Here is a 6000-nt window from a genome sequence, read left to right as displayed (position 1 = left end):
TCAACTAGAATATTTCCAATATTCATATAATTGATAACATTATTTAGTAATTTTGTTATTAATTGTATACAGTATTCATCATAAAAGCTACTGTTGTATGGTAATAGCTTTTGAGATGAATTTTGTGTTACTAATTCTAGGAATTGCTTCAATGTTTAACATACTGAATATGAAAGACTATTTTTTACTTTGGCATTACTATTGAAGGGGGAAAACAAAATAAGTTACGATGTACTTCAGAAAGTTCTGCAACATTTTGGTATCTTCGGAAAAATGAACCAATAAACCATACATCATCTATTATTTCTGATGTTTGAAGAGAAATTATATAACACATGATGTACCACAGGGTTTTTCCAGTTTCTTAAGTGCTTAAGGGTTCTTTAGACTCTGATACTTGCAAGAAGTGAATGATAGGAGATTGAAAGTAAATATTTGCTTGATGTCTGAAATATACTTGCAGCTATTGTCTTGATTAAAAGCTTGAATGAAATCGATGAATTTTCATTGGCGGGGGGGGGGGGGGGGGGGGACTAAAAGTGGCATGAAAACACTTGCATTAAATTGAATTGCAATTCTTCACAATGTTTGAAGTAGTTGCTTATGAAAGTATTTCCTCTTATTAAAAGGTGGCTTCAGTTTGCTGGTTTACGTAAATAATGCTTTAAGCATTGCAGAGGTATGTTTATCATTTTTCAGTTGTAGGAATGTATGATGTATGAATTATCTTCTGCAGAGGTTTTTTTTTTTAATCAGGAAAAATTTGTAGAACTATACTACTGTATTAGACTTATTTTAGGTTTAAATTGTGTATCGCACGAAACTGGATTAAATTTTGAATGAAAAAGTTATACAAGTACAGTATATAAGAATGTGGAAAATAATGTTATGGTTGTTTGTTAGTTGTGGTGCCTCAGTCTAGTCTTTGAAAAGATATACAGCAACAGTACATGATGCTTTATTCTTTGTGCAATTTGTAAGACTACAGTTCAAGCTGAAATGTTTCATTAGAGAAAAAAAAAAGATGTGTAGATGTCTTAATTACAGTAGTCTATTTTAGGCTCATAATTGATGGTATTCTCTGCTGTGACAACGTTAAATCTTGTGTAAATGCACACATTTCTTTGTATTCACAGATTTACTGCATTTTACAACCCAAAAACAAGCAGTTACCTTAGGCTATATTTCTGTAATTCCTGTAAAGAAAGTGATATTAGTATCATTCATTGTGGAGAAGATTTGATTTATAATATATTTGACTGACTAGTAGTAGGGCGATGTGGTTTCAACTGAGGATTTACGTTTTTTAAGGTAATGTGTAAATAGAGCTTGTATGTTCACTCCTTATATCCACATTGTAAAAAATAAAATATGTTTTTATACTGTATTAATGTTGTCAGTTTCCTTATAGGTAGAATCCATTACAAATATGCAATTCTTTAAAATAAGTATTTTGTAAAAGTCTAATTTATATTTTCTCACTTGTGAGTTAGTCTGATAGGGCTGCGTACATTAGAGTTTGTTGTCTATTCCTTAGGCGACATTCTATGGTTGGGCCTTCAAAATCAGTTGATGTGCAATAGCACTGGGCATTACGGCGGCTATTCATTGCAGTGGTCTGTTCTTAAGGTTGAATTTACGGCCAGCTTACCATGCTTTTCTACTATTGCGAGTCATACCCAGGTTTTGTAGGACATCGTGCCATCATTGTTGGCTCTCTTGGCTCGGTAGTGTTATAAATTTTTTCTCAATTTCAATGATCTAAGCTGAATGGGTCTTCATCGTATGAGGTGTAAATTCTCTTGGTTCTGTAATTTGGCGAGTCATTACCAGGAATATGTTCCTTTCTGCAGACCGAGGTATATTCTGGTGAGCTCATTTCCATACTAGTTTTAATTCATCATTGTCCACTATGATGTTCAATCATCTCAGAAAAGGCTATCCATTTTGCTTTCCTCTAGTTGAATCTTGATTGTCTGGGTCTTGATACTCCATGGAATTTGATTTGCAGAAATGTTTACCTTTGAAGTCATTTTTTTTATTATGCAGAAATGACACATTTGAAGTAATTTGTATTATTCTTGGTGCTGGACTGCTTTGAAGCGGCTGACACTTTATGCGCTTTTCTCTGGACGTGGGCACCCTCAGAGGAGATGGTGCCCAAGGTCTATAATTTCCTTCCTCCAGTGCACCGCAATTGAACAAGGAAGGACTCCATGAGTGAGTTACGTAGCTTGAGTGCTCGCTCAGGAACCAGCTTATGGAACCTTGAAATGTCTCTCGTCGTTTCAGAATCCAGTTTGCCCACTAGTTAGCTACATTGAAAGTGGAACTTAACAGCTCTCACTCCAGAAAACAAAAGGGGTTCATTACTTTCTTTTTATCTGGATCGGCCAATCCCTCAATGGCAATCATATAACCAACTGAGTTGGATCAGTATCGATCCATGAAGCAACCTGCAGAAGAAGTGTCGGCTCGGGCCACGAGATCTACTGGAAGAACTCCCCTCTAGCGGTTTGAGGGGGAAGCTTTTAACCAACAACTGTGGAGGCATGGCAGCTATACGCTCCTTCAATGCCCCAAACTTTAGCAACCCCTAAATACGTTCCTTCGTGAGGGAACCTGATAGCCCCAAGGAAGGCCACAAATGATTCAAAGCATCAAGAGAGCTAGACTCCCAAGGGGGGTTAAATGGCAATCACTCTTGCTCGATCGTCCGTCAGAGGTGGCCAAATGAGCAGCTAGCGGGAAGAATATGAGGTGTCTGAGAAAGACGGCAGAACTTCTTCGATCTCGGGGAAGACCCAAAGGTAGAAGAGTCACTTTTAGACTTCTCCATCGCCTACCGTACCACTCCCACAGGGAAGATGGCCACTCCTGACATTGTCGCAGAGAGAAACCTGTGTGCAGGATTACAAAGTGGGTTAGGATCCGTCTCATAACAGACATGAATATGCTGCAAGAGTGGATTGCTATGGCGGAATAAATCCGCATTGTCACAACCCCAACAATCAGGTAAGATTATAGCGTTAACGGGAAAGTGAGTCACTCTACCCAACTAAAATCAAAAGTGATGTAATACACTGGTTGGGTGAGGGGCGAGGTGGCTGGCTTACCCCCTAGTATAGGTTGGTTGACACCATGCTAAAATTTATGGCTAGATTCCAGCAACGCTGAAAACGTATATCCGAAGTAAAGAGTGAATGGTTTGTATTTGTGTAGGAACAAATAATTTTTAAATTCCAAAACCAATGAAGCATATCACTCAGTATGTAGTCTTATTAAAGAAGCAACAAATTAATAAAATTAATTCTTTATTTCTAGGATGCAGTTTGCAACACCAGCTTGATAAAATAATAAGATATAAGTAACAGTTATCAAAGTAAAAAAAAAATGTCTGGTTTAAAAAAATACTTTCATTTTCATCAAAACAGTAATCGACTATCAACTGGAAGAAGTACAGTACAGTTATGTACAGTATACTAACGAGAATCCTACTTCAAAGCTAACTAAATATAAATTGTTATTTGTACATGCACAAGGAATTCTTGAAAACCAAAATTTCCTTGATAAAACTTATTTCTATACTCGCCTGATGTTCAAAGGAATTCTTTTCCAAAAGCTTGGTTTATCAACATTTACCCCAAAACTCTAATAATAACCTTCCCATTTTTTTTATTTCAATAGATACACGTTCCTAGAAAAGTAATGAAACCCTAACAGTTAAGGGCAAGAGGCCCCATGAATTCTTTGTTGTTCAATTTTAAAATCAAAAGTATTCCCTATTTCTTGATAAAACAAGTTATTGGGGAGAAGGGTGGCAATCTAAAATATACAAAAGGAAACTAATTCAATTGAACTAAAATAGTTCAGTAGACCACATCACTAGCAGTTATTATAGGATCTAGAATTTAGCAATCTTGATAATAAAAAAAAAGCCAGTATTCTTCCAAATAAAGTTCACCAAACACTAACTGCTAATGAACTTGAGCTAAAATTCTTTCCAAAGAAACATTTCTGCAAAAATGAAGATAAGTGGGTTTATTCCTAATATCTAGAACCTCAATCTTCAAAGCTTTTATATATACAGTACAGTACTTTGGATCCAATTCTTGGCAACTTTCTGTGATGAACTTTTAACTAGAAATGACATTGCATTTTTGGACAAAAGACGAATAGGAATTCTAATCCCACATAATAAAATAGGGATACTACATGTAATGACTATAGTTTGTCAATACACTGAACAGCTCTTACCACAGAAAACTATTTTCAGATGAAATTCTTGCAAGCATTTCTAAAGAGCTTAGTGAAAATGTTGCAACAGACTCCGAAGTCTTTAAATAATTCACCTCTGAAAGAAGGCACACAAGAAAACAAAATAATCTGGTATTCCCACAGCCCACATTAAAAGATAGTGCTTACAATTTACTATGCATTTAACATAGGTCAATGCTAATAAAAAAAACATTTAAGCTCTGAAATCTATAAATCAAAGGTTTACCATAGATAAAAAAAACTGCACCTTCTGAATATTGAAACGCTAGTCCAATTCAAGGGAAAAGAAAAAAAAAAAGAGAAGACGATTACTAGGAGCTTTTTTCATACTAACAAGCTAAAATACATCCATTATAATGATTGAAAAGGACAGGTCTAATCTCAAATGCTGAAGTACCAAACTAAGCATGGATCTATACCCATTAACGGCGGAGATTTAAAATTCTTTACATAGGACACCTTAAAAATTTTAAAAAGATAATCCTAGCTGGTTCTAATAATTGAGACACCTTAGACTAACACCTTTAAAAATAAACAGACCAGTGCTTTTTAAAGAAAATAATGGTAAGACTGTGTTACAGAAATTATAATGGGGAATTGAGAGGGCTACAAAAACCCTAGGTTCAAGAAATCCATCAAATGTCACCAGGTAATTAAGTGTAAAACTGAAAACATATGGCACAGATCACTGAGAGTCATTGTTGTTTGCAGATATCCTGAGCATGTTTCACACCTGTTAAATCATGGTAAAAATGGGAAGTTGTAAAGATCTAAATTTTCCCTCTATGTAACAGGCTATCTACCTTCTATGCTAAGGGATCTGGAACAAGAAAACAAAACACCTTCATCATTATTTTGCAAAGAGCACCTGGTGTTCCCAGGCTGTCATCCAAGTAGTGACCAGAACCAACTTTGCTTAACTTCTCCGATCACACAAGAAACGGTGTTTAACATGGTAGGGTAGCTGATCAGTGACGCTACAAACATGACACTGTATGGGCAACCTCACCATTTCCAAATTTTTAGACATCCTGATGAATGTAGCGACCATTCGCTTGGAAGCACTGCATTCTTTCTGCTCGGCTGAATTTCTCATCGACGCAAAAGAATACTGTGCAGCCTATACACTCCTCACAAGATTTCTAAAGAAAAATTATTCCCAGCACAAGAAAGACAAAAAGAATGTGGCACATCACCACCCAAAAACAATTCCTATGTACAAAGGCACATAGGTATGATGATAAATCCGAAACAACAGACTGGCTTGAGTTTCAGTAACCAACAACCTGACTAAGGGGAATAATTGTGTCTCAGTCTGTCTCACCATTGAGACAAATACCGGTTTTCCTCACAAAACCCACACCACATCCTTGGAAAATCCCTCTGAAACAGAATTATTAAACAAGTCAAATAATCCACTATTAAAATCAAATCCTGAATGTCTGCAAACTTCTTCCATTATATCTAAATTAACAGCACCTCCCCTATCCAGAAGAGAGAAGAGGATCTTTTACTTATTTGGTTTCAGATTTGGCCTAGTGACAAAGTGTCTGAAAACACTGCAACGGTCTGTCCTACCCCCATTGGTTCGTGGACTTAATTCATATTATCAAGGGATAACAAATATCTAAAACTAATAAACTAGACCTAACCTCATTTATGTACTCAAGAAACAAAGTAACCGATAAGTAGATTAACCATTATTGGAAGCTAAAACCTTCA

This window comes from Palaemon carinicauda, chromosome 16 (assembly GCF_036898095.1).
Source record: "Palaemon carinicauda isolate YSFRI2023 chromosome 16, ASM3689809v2, whole genome shotgun sequence".
Classification (NCBI taxonomy): domain Eukaryota; kingdom Metazoa; phylum Arthropoda; class Malacostraca; order Decapoda; family Palaemonidae; genus Palaemon; species Palaemon carinicauda.
Note: the sequence above shows the minus strand (reverse complement) of the source record.